The sequence below is a fragment of the Schistocerca piceifrons genome, chromosome 3 (assembly GCF_021461385.2).
Source record: "Schistocerca piceifrons isolate TAMUIC-IGC-003096 chromosome 3, iqSchPice1.1, whole genome shotgun sequence".
NCBI lineage: Eukaryota > Metazoa > Arthropoda > Insecta > Orthoptera > Acrididae > Schistocerca > Schistocerca piceifrons.
Window position 1 is genome coordinate 263,894,577 of NC_060140.1, and position 22,383 is coordinate 263,916,959.

General features: G+C 48.6%; 6 non-coding genes across 6 annotated transcripts; 3 read left to right on the forward strand and 3 right to left on the reverse strand.

The window, feature by feature from the left end:
• Positions 1-1,095: 1,095 nt before the first annotated feature.
• Positions 1,096-1,167, reverse strand: Trnaa-cgc. The gene has a single exon. It is a non-coding gene; the product is annotated as a tRNA-Ala (tRNA).
• A 118-nt stretch (positions 1,168-1,285) lies between these two features.
• Positions 1,286-1,357, forward strand: Trnaw-cca. The gene has a single exon. It is a non-coding gene; the product is annotated as a tRNA-Trp (tRNA).
• Positions 1,358-7,750: 6,393 nt separating this feature from the next.
• Positions 7,751-7,822, reverse strand: Trnaa-cgc. The gene has a single exon. It is a non-coding gene; the product is annotated as a tRNA-Ala (tRNA).
• Positions 7,823-7,940: 118 nt separating this feature from the next.
• Positions 7,941-8,012, forward strand: Trnaw-cca. The gene has a single exon. It is a non-coding gene; the product is annotated as a tRNA-Trp (tRNA).
• Positions 8,013-14,936: 6,924 nt separating this feature from the next.
• On the reverse strand, positions 14,937-15,008 carry Trnaa-cgc. The gene has a single exon. It is a non-coding gene; the product is annotated as a tRNA-Ala (tRNA).
• A 118-nt stretch (positions 15,009-15,126) lies between these two features.
• Positions 15,127-15,198, forward strand: Trnaw-cca. The gene has a single exon. It is a non-coding gene; the product is annotated as a tRNA-Trp (tRNA).
• The last annotated feature ends 7,185 nt before the right edge of the window (positions 15,199-22,383 follow it).

Below are 22,383 nucleotides of genomic sequence, written 5' to 3' on the forward strand. Positions count from 1 at the left end.
GAGAGGACGATTTTATTAGTTTTCTAACCTACATGCAGCTGGCATACTGGAAAATTCAATGTGTCACTGACAGTAAAAAATTATTCGGCAACATGATGGACATCTCTTTTGAGAAACATGGCATAGGATGACCACATTGGACGATGGAAGCCAGTCAAGAAGAAATGTATTCTGTTTTATTTCTATATTTCTTTTTCTTAAGTTATACTTTCTGTTATACCTGGTCCATGTATTTCTTTCAATAGTCTCCCTTTCCTTGTTGCTTATTCATGACAATTTCACACCTCTAATGGAAGAGGAATGTCTTTGGATATGGACCAAAACACACAAACGACACACGACAAAGAAGAAATGTTTATTTACAAATGTGTCAGCACTATATACATCGGAGCAGAGGGTTAACAACTCTAACCGACCAAATAATTATATAACAGCAAAGATAAGAAACAAAGGTTTATAACAAGTGTCTGCTTGAAGGAGTGCATCAGGGATGGGTGGGGGGAGCCATCGCGGGCGGGCCTCGGGTTTCGACCCCTGCCCGCCTTGTCTCCACCTGCAAGGACCTGACCACTCTCCGTTTGCTTCACACAAGAGTATCGGCTAGCGCGTTCGGCTGTTAGCCGAAAGATTGGTGGTTCGAGAAAAAAAAAAAAAAGTAGTGTAGCGGTTATCACGTCTGCCTAACACGCAGAAGGTCACCGGTTCGACCCCGGGTAAAAAAAAAAAAAAAAAATGGTTAAGGCGCCTGAAAAAAAAAAAAAGGTCGTAGAGCATTCGACTGCAGATCGAGAGGTCCCCGGTTCAATCCCGGGTGCCCCCTTCATTTTTCAGTATCTCGAAAAAACAAATGACGATTGTCGCGGTGAGTTGCAAATACATGTTTGAGATGCACCCTGCACGCCATACCGAAGGCTTTGGAGCAACATTTCAATGGGGGGGATCGCAGCCCAGGGTCTTGCAGGTCATCGTCCTCCCGCCATGAGGTCGAACTGTACGAAATCCACTTGCTTGGCGGAAGAATCTTGTACACTGAATTTTGTAGAATATGGTGATAGGCAAAAGTTTTCATGTACTGCTGCACGGAGAAACAAAAATTGGAGGAGCTGGGATTTGAACCCAGGACTTTCTGCATGCGAAGCAGACACTCTACCACTGAGTTACACCCCCGGCAGAGCAAGTACATCTGGGACGAGTGTCTCGTGGATCCTACTGTCATTATTTCTTAGGTTTGAAGGGTACAGTAAGTGTTCGAGGAACCTATTCATGACAGGACCTAAGCAGCGTCGACTCCGTGGCGCAACGGTAGCGCGTCTGACTCCAGATCAGAAGGTTGCGTGTTCGAATCACGTCGGGGTCACAATGAAATTTTCGTTTACGAAAGCCATAGGCGAGTATGTCAGTTTAATCAGATACCAAACGATTACGGAGAACGGACGAACAGAACTTGCTTGAAAAAAAGCTACTAGTGCAATTTTTCAGTTCCGCTTTAGACGCCGTGCAGTGTGGACGTGCCTTGTCTTCCGCTCCGCCGTAGCGTTACGTATAGTGGGCTATCGTTTTTGTTTACGTGTTGTGTTGCAACTTCTGTGAGTGTTTCTCCGTCGTTGTTTTCGTACCTTGTGTGTTTTTTTCTGTCCTTATTTCAGTGTCTTTTGTGTAGCGGTTTCGACCGCATATTTTGAAAATGTCGTCCCAGGTTATTCCTCGTCAGGCTACAGTTAGTTTTGCTTTTGACAAGTCAACCCGCCATGTGCAACCTAGTTCTCTTGAGATTCATGATTGGTTGGTAGATACCTTTGGTGTTCATTCGGATCAGGTGCACACTGCTTATTTTGATACCGAACTGTATGTTTTCTTTGTTAAGTTTATGGACCCACTTCAGGTTGATAAAATTCTTTCTAAATACGGTCATCAAGTTCTCTTTCGGCATCGGGATGATTCTGTAAGTACCGTGCTGCTTTCCAATGCTTCCATCACGTATACCAATGTTCGTGTTTACAACCTTCCACCGGAGGTGGATAATGTCTATCTTAAGGAGGGTCTACAGAAGTATGGTGATGTAAAGAGCATTCGCCTTGAACGCTGGTCAAGCCAACATCGCCTGCAATGTTACAGTGGTATTCGTTCAGTCGAAATCCACGTTAAGCAGAATATTCCATCTCACCTGCAAATCGGTGGATATCGTGTCCATGTAACATATAGTGGTCAGGTTGGCACCTGTTTTTTGTGCAATGAAAGTGGTCACGTGCGTACCGACTGTCCGCGGAGAGTTTTTGTTTTAAAAAATTCTCTCGAACAGCGTCGCAAGTTAACGGTCGCTGACCTCGTTGCAGGTGGTTCTGCTCTTGGTGTAGCACAGTCCAGTGGTAGTAGCGCCCCGCCACAGGTTTTGCGCTCCCCTGATACAGAATTTCCTCCTTTGCGTGCTAAATCTGATGTTGTTCCGTCTGTCCCTCAGGTGGGTGTGCCACTTTTGAATAATAAGAGGCGTCGCCCACACGATGGAAATAGTACGGATGAGGATCTCCCTGAGATGCCCCAGTCCGAGCGACCGGCATCCTCCGAGCCACTGTGTACTGTAGCTGCTCCCTGCCCTCCTGAGGTAGCGGTTCCGGTGGCGGCTGCTGGCGCCCCTCCGGCCTCCGACGCAGCTTCTCTCGAGTCGGGTCGTCGGTCGGGCCTGTTGGCGCCGTCTTCCGAACCGACTTCGATGTCACAACAAGTGGAGCCGCGACAACTTCCTGCTTCGCTGCCCCATACCTCTGCCAGCGGAGCTGCTCCGCTTCCTTCCAACTCTGCGGCCTCGGACCTTCCTGCTCACGTTTCGCCTCCGTGCAGTCCATGTTTGCCGGAAGCTAGTGCAGGTGTTGACCATTCCGTTTTGTCGGCTGTTTCCCCCGCGACCCCGGATCCCGCATGTGGACCGGCGCGGGTGGTGTCGGATACAGAACTTGACCCTCCTACGTCACCGGCGGCTGAAGTTTCCTTGCCCGTCAGCCGACGCAAGTTACGCGTTCAGCCGAACGTTAATGCTGTTCGTAAAAAACCGAAACGTAAGGGATCCGCGGAACGGGGTAGCAGTCCCCCTCCCTCGGATGCCTCCGTCACCCCTGCTATGGACTGTGACGCTGGTGCGTCGGTGTAGGTGATTTGTTTTCTCGCTTTTCTCTCTATGGTTCAAGCATACACCTTTCTTACCTTAAAAGTTAACCGTATTGAGTCCGACGTTCGCATTGCCTCTTTGCGGCAGTTTATTTACGACGCCTGTGCGGACGTAGTGTTTTTGCAGGAAGTGTTGTTTTCTGATCTCTCTCTACCTGGATTTCAAACTGTTTTTAATGTCGCGCCGGAATATTCAACAGGAACTGCTCTTTTCTTTCGAGAGGGCATTCCTATTACTGACATTGAATTCCTTGACTCTGGCCGTGGGATTGGTTGTCGTCTTTTTGATCTCCGCCTCGTTGTTTTGTATGCCCCCTCTGGTTCGGGTCACACTGTGGCTCGATCGCGCTTTTATAAAGAAGAGCTTATTTATCTTTTGCGCCAGAGTCCTCGGAGTCTCCTGCTCGGAGGCGATTTTAATTGTGTTTTACGCCCTGCAGACCAGTCCCCCAATTTTAATTATTGCCGTGATTTACATGACTTAGTTCGTACGATGCATCTGCGTGATGTTTGGGAACACAAATATCCAACCCTGGTGAAATATACGTTTTTTACCGCGTCCTCATGCAGTAGACTCGACAGATTCTATTTATCTGATTTTTTATGTGATAAAATTCTTTCTGTCGATGTTATTCCTACTAGTTTTTCTAACCATTGTGCTTTTACTGCAACTGTAAATCTTAGTCGCCAACCTGCAAAACTTTATCGTTCCCAGTGGATGTTAAATGTTTCCCACCTTGCCGACAGTGCTATGGATGATGTTATAAGTGGCGTGTGGGAGCGATGTCTTCGCTCTGTCCCGCGATACCCCTCCTTGCTGGTTTGGTGGACTGCGTTTGCCAAGCCCAAGATTCGTCAGACTTTGATTTTCTACTGTGCTGCTAGGACGCGTGATTTTAAGAACACGTATGAATATTACTACTCTGTCCTGCGTGAACTATATGACGCGGCGGGTACCTCTCCACTGCGGATCCATGATGTTCGTCGTATTAAAGCCAAGCTCTTGAGCCTTAAACGACGACAGATGGATGGTCTGCGAGTTAAGTCGAAACCTCACTCTCTTGTTGAAGGTGAACTGACATCCTTGTACCACCTGCTACGGCATCAGACTCGTCGTCGTCGCTCCTTCATCTCTTCTCTTACGGTGGATGATGGGCGACAGCTTATTGCACAGGAGGAAATGGTTCGTGCTCTTCATCAGTATTACACTAGTCTATATTCTGCCGATGATTCTGGTGAGTCTCTTTCGGATGATGTCTTTGGGGATCTAACTGCGACGATCGCGCCTGACGCGAACGGCGAATTTCTCCGGGAGTTCCAGGTAGATGATGTTTTCGATTTTATTGCTCGCTCTCCGTCCAGTAAATCGCCGGGTCCAGACGGCCTGCCTAAAGAATTTTATCTCCGTTTTTGGCCTCTTTTGGGTGGCATTTTTACGCAGATTTTAAATGAGATTGTCAGGGGGATGGATGTGCCTGCCGATTTTAAAGTAGGGAAAATTGTTTTAATCCCGAAGTCCTCTGGTCGTTTATCTGCTGCCAATCTTCGTCCGCTCACATTGCTGAATTTTGACTATAAGACAGCTGCTAGAGCGCTCAATAGCCGGTTGTCTTCTCTGCTTCGGGGTGTGATTGGTGCACATCAATGTTGTTTTCATGATAGATCTATTCTGACACCAGTAGCCGAATATCGGGATGTTGTCTCGGTTGCGGCGGTTACAAACGTACATTGTGCCTTTGCCTTCCTTGATTTTTATAAGGCTTTTGATCACGTCAGTCATGTGTTTTTAGATCGTGTTTTAGGTACAATAGGTTTTAACGCTTCATCACGTGGTGTTCTTGGCAATTTGTATAGGGGAATAACAGCTCGGGTGTCAGTCAATGGGCAGCTGACGCCGCCCATTGCTATCCGCCGCGGAGTGCCTCAGGGTAGTCCGCTCTCTATGTCTTTATTCGTATTGTACCTGGAACCGCTGCTTCGGACTATTGCTCTCAAGCTTCAGGGTATGTCCCTCTCTGGTGGGAAGCTCTCTGTTAAGGCATATGCGGATGATGTCGTTGTTCTCCTCCGTCAACGTGATGATATCCCGTTGTTGAAAGGGGCGGTTGATGCATACTGTCGTGTCTCTGGAGCGCGTCTCAATCAGGGTAAATGTAAGTTCCTTCATATTCGAGGATTTCGCGATGCTGACGTCCCTTGGGCCACTTTTGTCGATCGCCATACGTCCTTGGGGATTATCATTGATCGGTGTCCTCTAAAAATGGCGGCTCTCAATTGGAAATCTGTCACCGAGAAGATACAGGGGGCTCTGATGGTCCATGAGCAGCGCTCTGCTACCATTTTGCAAAAAGTCAGAATTTTAGACACCTACGTTCTATGTAAAGCTTATTATGTTGCTCAGCTGTTCCCACTTCCCATGATGGTGGCGAAAAGGTTGCGCCAATTGTCTAGCAGGTTTATATGGAAGGGCCATCTATTCAAGTTACGTTACGAGGTAATGACGAAACCGCGTCTCTCCGGAGGCTTGGGCCTCTCTGACATTACTCGCAAGGCGTCTGCTTTGTACGTCCGCCGAACGACTCTAATTGTTACGCAAGAAGTGACTTCAATTACATCCAGGCTTTTTACTGTTGTGCGTCCGGCGAGCCTTGCTCCACCTGTCGATGTCGGACGCCTAAATTTTAAGTTGAAACACATTCGGGAATTTTACATTGCGGTGAGTTACCTCGGTGACGTCTTCTTGCGGCGACCGGTGCCAACGACCAAGGGCTTGATTGCCCGCTGGGAGGGGCTGGCCGGTCCCAATCCAATAGAACTGGCGTCTCCATCTGTGTCCTGGAGGAACGTCTGGAAGAACGTTAGTCTGCCGATCCACTCTATGGCCGTGGCGTCCACGTGGTATAGGGTAATAAATAATTTGGTTCCCACCAATGTACGACTGCACCGTATTGGTCTTTCTGACACGGACACCTGTACTCGGTGTGGTCTCCTGGATACCCTTGAACATCGATTCACCTGCTGTGGGCACCTTGCTAATTGGCGTTGGCTCAGGAAACAACTTGCTTTTGTCACTAGGTCTGCTGAAGCCGCTTATACTATTGACATCATCGTCCGGCCCGATTCTTCCTTTTTTCCGCGAACGAAGCTCCATACCGTCGTGTGGTTGATTGGCCATTTCGTACATTTTGTCAACAGTTGTCATGAAGAGGATGGACACCTAGCGTTTCGGCAGTACATGCTTACTGCTTACTGGCAGCGCTTGCGATTGCCAGGCCTCCGAGATGATTTTGCCAATATGCTTAGCCTGACATTTGAAAGAGAGGGTGTTGGCTAAGGTCACCTGTGTGAGCCATTTTCTTTTATACTGTTTCTGGATTTGCCGCCTATATGTATGTTTCTTCTCTACACCAGGACTGAAGTTTTCGTGTTTTAATCTTTATTTCAGTAAGCAGTCTACATTATATAGTCATGTTTTAGGATTTTAATTTCAGTACTGTACTTCTTTTGAAGTGGCTGTGTGGTGGATATTCTTTAATATTTTTTTCAATAGATATATTCGTTCGAGTGGTAGAGTGTCTGCTTCGCGTGCGGGGGGTCCTGGGTTCGGGTCCCGGCTCCTCCAATTTTTGTTTCTCCGTGCAGCGGTGCATGGGGGCTTTTGCCTGTCGCCGTGTTCTGCGGGGTTCGGTGTACAAGATTCTTCCCATTGTGAAAAAAAAAAAAAAAGTTGGGAGAGCGTTAGACTGAAGATCTAAAGGTCCCTGGTTCGATCCCGGGTTTCGGCAAGTATTCGTTTTGATGCGACGCCAATGGAATTACTCTGCGTTTGTGATAATGCAACTACCGCTGACAACAAAAATGACTCTCTCCTGTAGCTGTTCTGGTTGCCTAGTGCATGCCGTAAGAGGAACTCACTAGACAACTAACTCCATTAGAAGCAAAAGAATTAAAAATATCCTACCGACTGCATTCCTTTTTCTGTGTCAGGTGGTGAAGAACGTCTTCAACGGAACCGTGAAATGAGCGAAAACGTGGGAAACATTGCATTCGAAATGCTTGTGAATTTTCCAATTGCCCAGTGAGTGTCGACAAAACACGTAAATTCTCTGCTCCAACGTATGAGACGTAACAACTGGTGCAATTTGTTGTTGCATCATGTGCCAGCAGTCTTCGATAGTGTGTTACGAGCTTAGCGCGATAAGTTTGTAGACAGCATTTAGGCGACGTTTTATTAGAAAAAAAAAAAAAAAAAAAGTCGTAGAGCATTCGACTGCAGATCGAGAGGTCCCAGGTTCAATCCCGGGTGCCCCCTCCATTTTTCAGTATCTCGAAAAAACAAATGACGATTGTCGCGGTGAGTTGCAAATACATGTTTGAGATGCACCCTGCACGCCATACCGAAGGCTTTGGAGCAACATTTCAATGGGGGGGGATCGCAGCCCAGGGTCTTGCACGTCATCGTCCTCCCGCCATGAGGTCGAACTGTACGAAATCCACTTGGTTGGGGGAAGAATCTTGTACACTGAATTTTGTAGAATATGGTGATAGGCAAAAGTTTTCATGTACTGCTGCACGGAGAAACAAAAATTGGAGGAGCTGGGATTTGAACCCAGGACTTTCTGCATGCGAAGCAGACACTCTACCACTGAGTTACACCCCCGCCAGAGCAAGTACATCTGGGACGAGTGTCTCGTGGATCCTACTGTCATTATTTATTAGGTTTGAACGGTACAGTAAGTGTTCGAGGAACCTATTCACGACAAGACCAAAGCAGCGTCGACTCCGTGGCGCAACGGTAGCGCGTCTGACTCCAGATCAGAAGGTTGCGTGTTCAAATCACGTCGGGGTCACAATGAAATTTTCGTTTACGAAAGCCATAGGCGAGTATGTCAGTTTAATCAGATACCAAACGATTACGGAGAACGGACGAACAGAACTTGCTTGAAAAAAAGCTACTAGTGCAATTTTCGCGTTCTGACATTAAGGTGAAGGCGCCGACTCGCACTTTCTCCAGGCGCGAAGTGTCTAGTATTTTTGATATTTATATCGTTTAACGCTAATATATAACTGAGAGATAATGATTACGCAATATTTTGCTCGATTAGACGTCTTTAGCCAGGCAGAGTATAATATTTTTCCTTAAGTTATGGGAACGGAAAGATCGTGAAAGGGGGTATAGCTCAGTCGCATTCTGGCTTTAGCCGTCGCCGCGGTCGGACGTGCTTGCTGCTTGCTCCACATACGTTAGCGCACTCGCCGGTGTTTTGTGTTTACGTACAGCTGTCTGTGAAATTTCGTAGTATTATTGCATTTGGTGGTCCTGATAAGTGTTTTTGAAGTGTTATTGTCCATTCTCCGTTTCGTTCTTCGTCGCGATTTCGGTTTGTACCGGAATTTCGTCGGCTCAGAAGATCATGTCTGACACCGTTAGGAAGAATACATTAGTCTTCTCGTTTGAGAAGGAAACCCGGCCAGTCCAACCCACTGCACTGGAGATCCACGACTGGCTCACAGAGGTAATCTGTATCAATTCTGACTCTGTTCACACCACGCAGTTAGATGCTGAAAAATACTGTGTTTATGTTAAATTTCTGAACTCCGTGACTGTCGATAAGTTAATTGCAAAATGGGGTAATTCTGTTGAATTTGTTCATCGTGATGGTTCAAAAAGTAATGTTTCTGTACGAAAAGTTGATATTATGTACACCAATGTGAGGAGTTTGAACGTTCCTATCGAAGTTGACAATCAGTTGATCAAAGACGCTCTATCTAAATATGGGGATGTTAAATCCATCTATAACGAAAGATGGTCGAAGCTGTACGAGATACAGTGTTATAATGGCATTAGGTCCGTCGAAATGGATTTGAAAGCCAATATTCCGTCCCATATATCTGTTGCAGGTCATAAAGCACATGTTGTTTATTCTGGACAGGAGCGTACGTGCAATATTTGTAACGAGACAGGTCATTTCAGACAAGATTGTCCACGCCGTGTTTTTGTCCTCCGGAATAATCTAACACAGCGTCAAAAATTGACCCTTAGCGACGTCTTACCAAGCAGCAACTCCCCTCCTTCTGCTAATGACGGTGGTGCAGGTACTTCTACAGTGCCCGCTGTAACTACCACAGAGTTCCCACCTCTGAAAGTAATAACAAGTCACCCTTCTGTTTCCGAATGCGATCTTCAGAATAAGAAACGACCGTTGGAGGTGACTGATGACGGCTCGGACGGCGAGTCCTCCCGCAACTCCCCCTCCACCCGCAAACAGAAGCAGTGTGATGCGGTTGTGTTAGAGGAGACAGACAGTACATGTATGGCAATGACGACCGCTGCTAAGACAACCCAACCGCTGTCGGCTGCCGCACAGGTACCAACCGACCACGGAGGCGAAGCAGTAACGGTTGTCGCGGCGACGGACGAGCCGCACTCCGAACCCCGCGAGGTGACGGAGCAGAACCGCGTTCACGAACTCACCGACCCCCAACCAACCGATTCAGTCAGTGCCCTGGAGTTAGTGCCGGAAGGACAAGGAAGTGGACGTCATAAACAGGACACTGTTGCGGCAGCTTCGGACTCAACGGTGGTGAAGATAGACAACGCGAAGGACGGCGCGTTGAACCACGATGTCCAAAGACGTCGACTCAAACCGCAACCTAATCTCAGAGCTTCCCGTAACCAAAGCAAACAACAACCTGGACAAGATGACGCAACGGCCAAGAATGTCCTGTATGAAATTATTACGGAAAAACCTAAGGATATACCTTCAAGTAACATTAGTGATGGAAAGCCCCTCTGCAAAACTAAAACCCGAGAACTTAGGAATACTCCACCAACCTGAGGATCACAATTCAATAAAAAAACAAAAGGGGAAAAAAAAGTCGTTGAACCGCTTTATGTTCTGTTTGTACTATTGTCTTAGTCATTTTTCGGAGGAACCAAAAGCAGTGGTTCATGTATTTTCCATACTCATAGGTATTTCTCTGTCGTTTATTCTTGTAGGGGCTTGTGAAGTGGAATATTTTATCCCTTCTAGAAGCGGCACAGCTCCCTGTTTTTATCATTATTTTACTATTTTTTTTATTCCTTTATGTACATTTTTCTGTCAACTAAATGTCCCAGGCGTATACACTTGCAACTATCAATATTAACAGGATTACAACGACGACTAAAATTGCAGCGCTCAAAGAGTACCTATATGAGTCAGGGACGGACATTGTTTTCCTACAAGAAGTTGTACTCACTAACCTTACAGTGCCAGGATATTTGTCTATTTTAAATGTCTCGCTTGACACTAACATAGGGACAGCGATTTTAGTCAGGGAGGGGATCCCTGTCACGGATATTGAAAGATTGGAATCCGGCAGAGCGATAGGTATAAAAGTCTTTGGTTTTACTCTTATCAATCTGTATGCCCCTTCCGGCACATCCAATAGAATGGCAAGAGCACAGTTCTTTCAAGACGAGATCATTTATTTATTGCGGAAAAACCCAACGGATCTTATAATCGGCGGTGATTTTAATTGTGTGATCAATAAAAAAGACCAGGTTCCAAATTTTAATAACTGCAATGAACTGAAGCGTTTTGTCACTGTTTTACAACTTAAAGATGCTTGGGAAATAACGTATCCCACATTTGTGGCTTTCACATATATCGGTCCTCACTCACGAAGTAGAATTGACAGACTCTACATATCGCAAAGTCTAGTCAGCTCTTTCATTCAAGCGGAGACGACTCCTGTCTACTTTTCTGATCATAGTGCCATGCTTGCTACCGTCAGCCTTACTGCGCAACCTACTCGTCGTTTCAGAAGTCAATGGCACCTTAACATGTCACTGACGCAGGAAGACGGACTAGAGGAAAGTTTGACAGAAGCGTGGGCGATGTGCCTCCGCTCCGTAAACAGGCATGTCTCAGTACTAGACTGGTGGTGCAACAGGGCAAAGCCTAAACTGCGAAAAGTTCTCATCCATTATGGTGCACAACGATCGAAAGACTTAAAAAATTCCATAGAATTTTATTACACCATGCTGCGAAATCTATACGAGCAGGCAGACACTTCCAAAATCCGTCTGGTAGATATCAAGCGAACCAAGGCCAAGTTGCTCAGCATTAAAAGACAGCAGATGGAGGGCCTGAAAATAAAATCAAAGGCTAAAACAGTCGTGGAGGATGAACATGCTTCCTTGTACCATCTACTGAGGCACGAAAGAAATAGGAGACGCACCTTCATCGATGGACTTCAGTCTGAAAATGGCGAGACACTCATGACTCAGAGAGACATCGTCAATGCAGTGCACAAGTATTACGAAGACCTATACTCAGTCCTGTATGTGAAGAGTCCTTCGATGAGTACCTTAGTTCCATAGCTCCTCAGGTGTCGGACGAGGAAAACGAAAGCCTTCTCGTCGAGTGTACTAACGAAGAAATCTATAGAACCATCTGCAAGTCTCCTTTGAAGAAATCACCGGGACCGGATGGTTTGCCTGTTGAATTTTATATACGATACTGGCCTTTGATTGGTGACATGTTTACCCGAATCACAAACGAGGTACTTCAGGGAAAACAGATACCTTCTGTTTTTAAAGAGAGCACAATAGTACTCATTCCAAAAAATACTGCAAAAACAAACCTTAATAACTTTCGTCCTATCTCTCTGTTAAACTCTGATTATAAAATCATCGGCAGAATTATAAACACCAGACTCTCACAGCTCGCTACAAAGATAGTAAGCCCATACCAGTCATGTGTTCCTAATAGGAGTATTTTTAAAAGCATAGCTGAATATAGAGATGTAATTGCAATCACTGCTGTGACCAATATCAAATGTGCTATCATGTTTATTGACTTCCAGAAAGCTTTTGATCGTGTGGATCATAGATTCCTTAATGCCACACTGAAGAAAATAGGTTTTAATGAGCGCGTCCTAAGTGTGATTAGAAATATTGCAACAGGAATCAGCGCTTGTATATCAGTCAACAGCCAGAGGACAAAGCAGATCCAGATCAGGCGTGGCGTGCCTCAAGGAAGCCCCCTCTCAATGCTCCTCTTTGTGCTGTCTTTAGAGCCTTTTGTCCGCAGTGTTCATGTCACCCTGACTGGCCTCACATTATCTGCTCACCGAACTGTTATAAACGCCTATGCCGATGATGTCGGGGTCGTAGTGCGTAATGCCGAAGACATTTCGAAATTGGAAATACTAATTAAGAAGTACTGTAGCGTCTCCGGAGCGAGTGTCAACGCAAACAAAAGCAAACTTTTAAACCTACGGGGTTTTCAACACACCACATTAGCCTGGGCCACAAAAGTCACCCAGTGCAAAGCACTGGGAATAACGCTGACGCCTTGTCCATTGAAAATGGCAGCTATCAATTGGAGAAATACGTCAGGACAAATTCTTGGAATAACAAGAGAAAACCTTTCCCGTAATATGAACCAAGTTCAGAGGGTACTTTTCATTAACAACTGCCTCCTCTCCAAGGGTTACTTTACAGCGCAGATCTTCCCGTTACCAAAAATGATTGGAAAACAGATAATGTCTACCATTGCCAGTTATCTGTGGAGAGGTGAAATCTTCCGAGTAGATGCGGCAACAGCGACCTTAGATCCCAGGAAAGGAGGTTTAGGTTTAGTTGACATTAGAAATAAGGCGTCTGCACTTTTTATAAAGAGGACCGCCACTATCCTTAGCGACCATGCTGACAGTATTACAACTAAATTATTTGAAGTTGTCAGGCCTGCAAGTCTACAGCCACCGGTGAATGTGCAACAAATAAATAACCGGCTCCAGCACGTTCGAGTATATTTCGTGGAACTCAGCTATCTTGGCAATGCCATAATCAACTCAGGACGGATCACGGCCCGCGATATTCTGTGTCATCGAAGGAAAATGGAGGGGAGAAACAAATTAGGAAGCAAATACCCACATTTTGATTGGGACGCCATATGGGAAAATATTCATATGCGTGGTCTTCCATCCGACGTCACATCAACATGGTATAAAACAGTGAATGGGACCATCAGCACTAATGAAAGGCTACATGCAATCGGCATTAGCGAAACGAATCTATGTCTCAAATGCAAACTGATCGATACGTTAGTGCACAGATTAACGTGCGGTGGGAATCTACAAATCTGTAATTGGATTAGAGAACAACTTGCATTTCTTACGAGGTCTTCGGTAGAAAATTTTCCCCCTGTGACATTCCTCAGGCCTCAGACTCGCTATTTTCCCGCAGCAAAAAACAACTCCGTCCACTGGTTAATGGGACACTATGTGAATTACGTAATTAATCACCTGGGATCTGAGAATTCCATTGAGTTTTACGTGAACTTGAAGTTTGCTTTTTATAGAGCCCTCAAATATAAAGATCACAAGAAGAACTACGGAAATATGCTAAAAATAGTATTTGAGCGACTGGGCATTGGTTGACATGCAGCTGAGATAAACGCAAATCATTTCTTTAAGCGAATGGACGCTTGTTTTCTAAAAACCAGAAAAAAAAATTACAATTTTACGGCTTCATATTACCATCAATTATACTCTGCTAACTCAGAAGGCTATTTTGTTCATTCCCCAGCAGGAGCCGAAAAAAAAACAAAAAAAAAGTTAAAAAGAAAAACAAAAGAAAAAAATTAAGAACAAAAAAACAACAAAAAAATCACCATCGTAGGGTACAGATAAGGTTTTTTTTTCTACGATTTTATTACTAACATGGAAGTCTCATTTCTTTTAATGGAAGAGGATTTTTCTCCTTTTTTTTATTATTATTATACCTATCAAGAAGACAATAAGGCTATGGCAACAATGCCTTACCATAACACTTATTTTTTGCATTCAATGAAGTTTCTTCCCTTACAAGAACAAAAGTGAAAATAAAACAAACAACTTAATACAAAAAAAAAACTAGAACAAGAGCAACCAAATATACACCATCAGCATCCATTGCTTCATGCATTACTTTTCTGTTACAAAGAGGCATGTTTTTTGTTGTCAAGAAGCAGTGGGAATAATATATATCAACTAAATACATACCACACATGCTACAAGCTATCAGCTTCAATTGCAAATGCCTCAACATGAACTGAATTTTTTGCCTAACATCAAGGGTCAATCGGTTCAGGAGTAGGATGAACACAACGCATAGCTTCCATATTCAGTCAAGAATACTATAATGAAGCAACTCAGCAACGGGACTGGGGGGAGACATCACGGCCAGGCCTCAAATCTCAGACCCCTGCCCGTTTTGCCTCCACCTGCCTCATGCTGCTAAGCTTCTATTCTCCTTGAAAAAAAAAAAAAAAAACAAAAAAAAAATGTGGTTAAGGAAAAAAAAAAGAAAAAGTGGTGTAGCGGTTATCACGTTAACAAAAACAAAAAAAAAAAACAACAAAAAAAAGTGGTTTAAAAAAAAAGTGGTTAAGGCGAAAAAAAAAAAAAAGTCGTAGAGCATTCGACTGCACATCGAGAGGTCCCCGGTTCAATCCCGGGTGCCCCCTTCATTTTTCAGTATCTCGAAAAAACAAATGACGATTGTCGCGGTGAGTTGCAAATACATGTTTGAGATGCACCCTGCACGCCATACCGAAGGCTTTGGAGCAACATTTCAATGGGGGGGGATTGCAGCCCAGGGTCTTGCAGGTCATCGTCCTCCCGCCATGAGGTCGAACTGTACGAAATCCACTTGCTTGGGGGAAGAATCTTGTACACTGAATTTTGTAGAATATGGTGATAGGCAAAAGTTTTCATGTACTGCTGCACGGAGAAACAAAAATTGGAGGAGCTGGGATTTGAACCCAGGACTTTCTGCATGCGAAGCAGACACTCTACCACTGAGTTACACCCTCGCCAGAGCAAGTACATCTGGGACGAGTGTCTCGTGGATCCTACTGTCATTATTTCTTAGGTTTGAACGGTACAGTAAGTGTTCGAGGAACCTATTCATGACAAGACCAAAGCAGCGTCGACTCCGTGGCGCAACGGTAGCGCGTCTGACTCCAGATCAGAAGGTTGCGTGTTCAAATCACGTCGGGGTCACAATGAAATTTTCGTTTACGAAAGCCATAGGCGAGTCTGTCAGTTTAATCAGATACCAAACGATTACGGAGAACGGACGAACAGAACTTGCTTGAAAAAAAGCTACTAGTGCAATTTTCGCGTTCTGACATTAAGGTGAAGGCGCCGACTCGCACTTTCTCCAGGCGCGAAGTGTCTAGTATTTTTGATATTTATGTCGTTTAACGCTAATATATAACTGAGAGATAATGATTACGCAATATTTTGCTCGATTAGACGTCTTTAGCCAGGCAGAGTATAATATTTTTCCTTAAGTTATGGGAACGGAAAGATCGTGAAAGGGGGTATAGCTCAGTCATAGTTCCGCTTTAGACGCCGTGCAGTGTGGACGTGCCTAGTCTTCCGCTCCGCCGTAGCGTTACGTATAGTGGACTATCGTTTTTGTTTACGTGTTGTGTTGCAACTTCTGAGAGTGTTTCTCCGTCGTTGTTTCGTACCTTGTGTTACTTTCTGTCATTATTTCAGTGTTTTTTGTGTAGCGGTTTCGACCGCATATTTTGAAAATGTCGTCCCAGGTTATTCCTCGTCAGGCTACAGTTAGTTTTGCTTTTGACAAGTCAACCCGCCATGTGCAACCTAGTTCTCTTGAGATTCATGATTGGTTGGTAGATACCTTTGGTGTTCATTCGTATCAGGTGCACACTGCTTATTTTGATACCGAACTGTATGTTTTCTTTGTTAAGTTTATGGACCCACTTCAGGTTGATAAAATTCATTCTAAATATGGTCATCAAGTTCTCTTTCGGCATCGGGATGATTCTGTAAGTACCGTGCTGCTTTCCAATGCTTCCATTACGTACACCAGTGTTCGTGTTTACAACCTTCCACCGGAGGTGGATAATGTCTATCTTAAGGAGGGTCTACAGAAGTATGGTGATGTAAAGAGCATTCGCCTTGAACGCTGGTCAAGCCAACATCGCCTGCAATGTTACAGTGGTATTCGTTCAGTCGAAATGCACGTTAAGCAGAATATTCCATCTCACCTGCAGATCGGTGGATATCGTGTCCATGTAACATATAGTGGTCAGGTTGGCACCTGTTTTTTGTGCAATGAAAGTGGTCACGTGCGTACCGACTGTCCGCGGAGAGTTTTTGTTTTAAAAAATTCTCTCGAACAGCGTCGCAAGTTAACGGTCGCTGACCTCGTTGCAGGTGGTTCTGCTCTTGGTGTAGCACAGTCTAGTGGTAGTAGCGCCCCGCCACAGGTTTTGCGCACCCCTGATACAGAATTTCCTCCTTTGCGTGCTAAATCTGATGTTGTTCCATCTGTCCCTCAGGTGGGTGTGCCACTTTTGAATAATAAGAGGCGTCGCCCACACGATGGAAATAGTACGGATGAGGATCTCCCTGAGATGCCCCAGTCCGAGCGACCGGCATCCTCCGAGCCACTGTGTACTGTAGCTGCTCCCTGCCCTCCTGAGGTAGCGGTTCCGGTGGCGGCTGCTGGCGCCCCTCCGGCCTCCGACGCAGCTTCTCTCGAGTCGGGTCGTCGGTCGGGCCTGTTGGCGCCGTCTTCCGAACCGACTTCGATGTCACAACAAGTGGAGCCGCGACAACTTCCTGCTTCGCTGCCCCATACCTCTGCCAGCGGAGCTGCTCCGCTTCCTTCCAACTCTGCGGCCTCGGACCTTCCTGCTCACGTTTCGCCTCCGTGCAGTCCATGTTTGCCGGAAGCTAGTGCAGGTGTTGACCATTCCGTTTTGTCGGATGTTTCCCCCGCGACCCCGGATCCCGCATGTGGACCGGCGCGGGTGGTGTCGGATACAGAACTTGACCCTCCTACGTCACCGGCGGCTGAAGCTTCCTTGCCCGTCAGCCGACGCAAGTTACGCGTTCAGCCGAACGTTAATGCTGTTCGTAAAAAACCGAAACGTAAGGGATCCGCGGAACGGGGTAGCAGTCCCCCTCCCTCGGATGCCTCCGTCACCCCTGCTATGGACTGTGACGCTAGTGCGTCGGTGTAGGTGGTGGTGGTGGTTGTTGGGATGTTTAAGGGGGACTAAACAGCGAAGGTCATCAGTCCCCCATTCCAAAATCAGGCGAGCCCAAAATCGACGGAGAAGGTAAAAACCGAAGGGGGAGGAGACGGCCCCCCAGGCGCTAAAAGAACACAAATGCAGCAACAAACACTACAAACAAGAACAGGACAGAGGCACACCAGACAGAAAGAAACAGAAGAAAGGAAGATGGCCGGAGACTGGTTGACTGACCACGAGAACAAAAATGGGAAAGAGTCAACCATCTCACGGCACACCAGAACAGCAACAGACACAAGGACAAAAGACACAGAAAGGGAAAGGTGCAGGACCTCCCTAAATCGAACCATAAAACGGACTACCACGGATAAAATTTAAAACGTCATCAGCCCTGGAGGCATCGTCAGATAAAACCAAAGCCAAAGTGCCCGGGAGATTAAAAGATTGCCGGAGTGTGCGCAGTCGAGGACACTCCAGCAAAATGTGGCCGACCGTCAGCCGGGACCCACACTGACACAGGGGGGGATCCTCCTGACGCAAGAGATGGCCGTGCGTCAGGTACGTATGGCCGATGCGCAGCCGACACAGGACTACCGAGTCCCTGCGAGAAGCCCGCAGGGAGGAACGCCACACGGCGGTCGTCTCCTTGACAGCCCGCAGTTTATTCGGGGCTGTCATGCCACGCCACTCAGCAGCCCACATCCCAATCAGCTTACGGCGCAACACCATCTGCTGGTCGCGAGCCGTAAGGCCGATCTCCAAAGCCGGGGCGTCGATCGCCCCTTTGGCCAGCCTGTCTACACGTTCGTTCCCTGGGATGCCAACATGACCGGGCGTCCAAACCAGGACCACCGAACGACCAGAACGGGCAATGTCGGAAACAGTCTCCTGAATGGAGGACACCAGAGGAGAGGAGGGATAGCAGCGGTCGATGGCCTGAAGGCTGCTCAGGGAGTCACTGCAGATCACGACGGACCTACCTGAGCAGAAACGCATATGGTCAAGAGCGCGCAATATGGCCACCAGCTCCGCAGTAAAAATACTGCAGCCAGCCGGCAAGGAGCGCTGCTCAACATGAGCAGCATGAGCAAAAGAGTAGGCAGTGCAACCATCAACCAGGGAACCATCAGTGTAGACAGTCTCACAGTCCGAAAATGAGGCGAGGAGAGCAAGAAAACGGCGACGGAGGGCCACAGGCGGAACCGAGTCCTTGGGTCCCTGTGCCAAGTCCAGACGGACGGACGGCCGAGACAAACACCAGGGAGGCGTAGGTGTACGGACCCGGAAGGGAGGCAGAAGAGGGAATGACCCCAGTTCTGACAGCAGGGACTGGACACGGACAGCTATGGAAAGCCCAGACCTAGGGCGCCGTTCGGGCAGATGGAGGACCATAGCAGGGAAAAGCAGGCGACGATTGGGATGATCTGGCGAGCAATGAACGTGGACAGCATAGTCGACAAGCAGACGATGGCGGCGAATCCGCAGTGGGGGAACCCCGGCCTCCACCAGTAGACTATCCACGGGGCTGGTGCGAAAAGCGCTAGTGGCAAGCCTAACCCCACAGTGGTGTATGGGGTCTAACAACTTTAACACTGAGGGGGACGCAGACCCATAGGCCAGGCTCCCATAATCAAGCCGGGACTGCACAAGGGCTCTGTACAACCGCAGCAGCGTGCAGCGATCTGCACCCCAAGACGTGTGGCTAAGGCAGCGGAGGGCGTTGAGGTGCCGCCAGCATTTTTGCTTCAGCTGAGTAACATGAGGAACCCATGTGAGCCGGGCATCAAACACGAGTCCCAAGAAGCGGCAAGTGTCCACCACTTCAAGCAGGTGGCCGTCGAGGTAAAGTGCAGGATGAGGGTGGACCGTCCGACGCCTGCAGAAGTGCATTACTCGAGTCTTGGCAGCAGAGAACTGAAAGCCATGAGTCAGTGCCCATGATGCTGCCTTGCGAACGGCGACTTGCAGCCTGCGTTCGGCGACTCCCGTAGTCGTGGAGCTAAATGAGATGCAGAAGTCGTCGGCATACAAAGAAGGAGACACCGACGACCCCACTGCTGCTGCCAGACCATTAATGGCCACTAAAAATAAGGAGACGCTCAACACCGAGCCCTGCGGGACCCCATTTTCCTGTATATAAGAGGAACTAGAGGTGGCACCGACTTGCACCCGGAAAGAGCGGCGCAATAAAAAGTTTTGAAGAAAAGCCGGGAGCCGACCACGAAGACCCCACCCATGCAACGTGGCGAGGATGTGATGCCGCCATGTGGTGTCATACGCCTTCCGCAGATCGAAAAATACAGCAACAAGATGCTGACGTCGGGCAAAAGCCGTACGGACAGCAGATTCGAGCCGCACCAAATTGTCCACTGCAGACCGGCCCCGACGGAAGCCACCCTGGGATGGAGCGAGGAGACCGCGCGACTCAAGGACCCAACACAAACGCCGCCCCACCATACGTTCGAACAATTTGCACAAAACGTTGGTGAGGGTAATGGGACGATAGCTGTCCACCGCCAGTGGGTCCGCACCGGGTTTCAAGATGGGGACAATAACGCCCTCCCGCCATTGCGACGGGAACACGCCTTCGCTCCAAATGCGATTAAATATCGCGAGAATGTGTCTCTGGCAGTCCCTGGAGAGATGCTTCAGCATCTGCGCGTGGATGCAGTCTGGGCCTGGTGCTGTATCAGGGCAATCGGCGAGGGCGGCAAGGAATTGTCTCTCGCTGAAAGGAGCATTGTATGTTTCAGAACGACGCGTGTGGAAAGAGAACGGCGTCCGCTCGGCTCGCTCCTTTAGAGAGCGAAAGGCAGGGGGATAGGATGCAGTCGCAGAGCTCTGAGCAAAGTGCGCGGCTAGCCGTTCAGCAATGGCGGCAGCGTCCGTGCAGACAGCGCCGTCCAAGGAGAGCCCAGGGACACCCATAGGGGTCTGGGAGCCATAAATCCGCCGGATCCGGGACCACACGTGCGAGGACGAGACACGGGAGCCCAGGGAGGAGACGTACCTCTCCCAGCACTCCTGCTTACGCCGTGCAATAAGACGACGGGCGAAGGCACGGAGCCTCTTAAAGGCGATGAGGGTCTCCAGAGACGGGTGCCGCCTATGACGCTGGAGAGCCCGCCTACGGTCGCGAATAGCCTCAGCAATCTCCGGCGACCACCAGGGGACAGCCTTCCGCCGAGGGAGGCCAGAGGAACGGGGGATGGCAGCCTCGGCCGCCGAAATGATGGACGTGGTGAAAACACGGACCACCTCGTCAATGTCGCCCTGTGGGGGAGACGCAATGGTTACAGCGGAAGTAAAAGCTGGCCAGTCAGCCCTGTGGAGAGCCCAGCGGGGCAAGCGCCCAGAAGAATGACACTGTGGCAGTGACAAATAGATGGGAAAATGGTCACTGCCACACAGGTCAGGATGCACCCTCCAGTGGAGGGATGGGACAAGTCCAGGGCTGCAAATAGAGAGATCGATGGCCGAGAACGAGCCATGGGCCACACTGAAATGTGTGGGAGCACCGGTGTTCAAGAGGCTAAGGTCGAGCTGAGCCAACACATGCTCCACGGCCCGACCGCGATCATCGGAGACAGTCCCACCCCATAGAGGATTGTGGGCATTGAAATCGCCCAGAAGCAGCAATGGTGGCGGGAGTTGAGCCAGCAGCGCAGCCAAGACATGGCGGGGGAGCTCCCCATCCGGAGGAATGTAAACAGAGCATACAGTAATAGCCGGCGAGAGCTCAACCCTGGCAGCAACTGCCTCTAAAGGCGTCTGAAGGTGTACTGGCGAGCTACAGACAGAGTGGTGAACAAAGAGGCAAACCCCACCTGACGCTCGTTGACAGGCAGCACGGTTCTTATAGTATCCCCGATAACCGCGAAGGGCGGGGGTCCGCAGTGCAGGAAACCAAGTTTCCTGCAGAGCAATGCAGAGAACAGGGGAATCACTCAGAAGCATCCGGAGCTCTGGCAGGTGGCGGAAATAACCGCCGCAGTTCCATTGGAGAATGGAAGCAGGAAGGGACTGGGAGGGCGTGAATGCGACTAAGAGGCAGACAGCGCTTCAGAGCCAACCGCCGCCACTGGGGGAGAGTCAGCTGAGTCCATAGGAGAGGCCCCCAAGGGTTCCGTGAGGGCGAGATCCGCGGCAGAGGCGAGGATCTCCACCTCATCCCCGGAGCCAGGACTATGTACAGCAGGCGGTGCTGAAACCGCCGGAACGTCCTTCTTCTTGGACACATTCCGTTCCTTCTTCTCGCGTCTGCCCTTAGGGTGAGAGGGCTGGGAGAGCTTCTCTGAAGGAGCGTCGGAGGCTGACGACGACGCAGAAGCCCTACGACCAGCAGGTGGCGGAACCTTCAGCCACTGGCTGACATCTGGCTGGGAAGGAGAAGAAACGGAGGAAGGGAGAGCCCCGAGGGACCCCTTCCGCGAGAGAGGAACCGGCGGAGGCAACGCCGCCGGAGAAGGAGGGGGAGGAATCGAGCCTCCCGGTTGTGGAGCAGATGTCACTCCCGAAGTAAGCTTGGGGGGAGCGACAGAAGAGGGTTTGCCCCCAACTGCTAAGGGGGCAAGAGAGGAAGGCTTGCCCCCAGGCACGAGGGGGGCAGACAGAGATACATGGCCCCGAGGGCCCACTGAAGGCGGCACAGATGAAGCGACAACCGTCGCCCGTGCGGGCGACGATAACGTGGCTGCAGCATAAGATGTTCGAAGGGAAGCAGGGTACAACCTTTCATATTTCTGTTTAGCATCTCGATAAGTAAGCCGGTCCAGGGTCTTAAATTCCATGATCTTCCGCTCCTTATGAAGAACGGGGCAATCCGGCGAGCATGGAGAGTGGTGCTCCCCACAGTTAACACATACAGGCGGAGGTGCACATGGAGAATCAGGATGAGAGGGGCGTCCGCAATCTCGACATGTAGCGCTGGATGGGCAACGGGAGGACATATGCCCAAACTTCCAGCACTGGAAGCACCGCATCGGGGGAGGCACGTATGGCTTGACGTCGCAACGGTAAACCATCACCTTGACCTTCTCGGGCAAGACATCACCCTCAAAGGCCAAGATAAAGGCACCGGTGGCCACTCTGTTTGTCTTGGGTCCTCGATGGACACGACGGACAAAATGCACACCACGTCGTTCCAAGTCGGCTCTCAGCTCGTCATCGG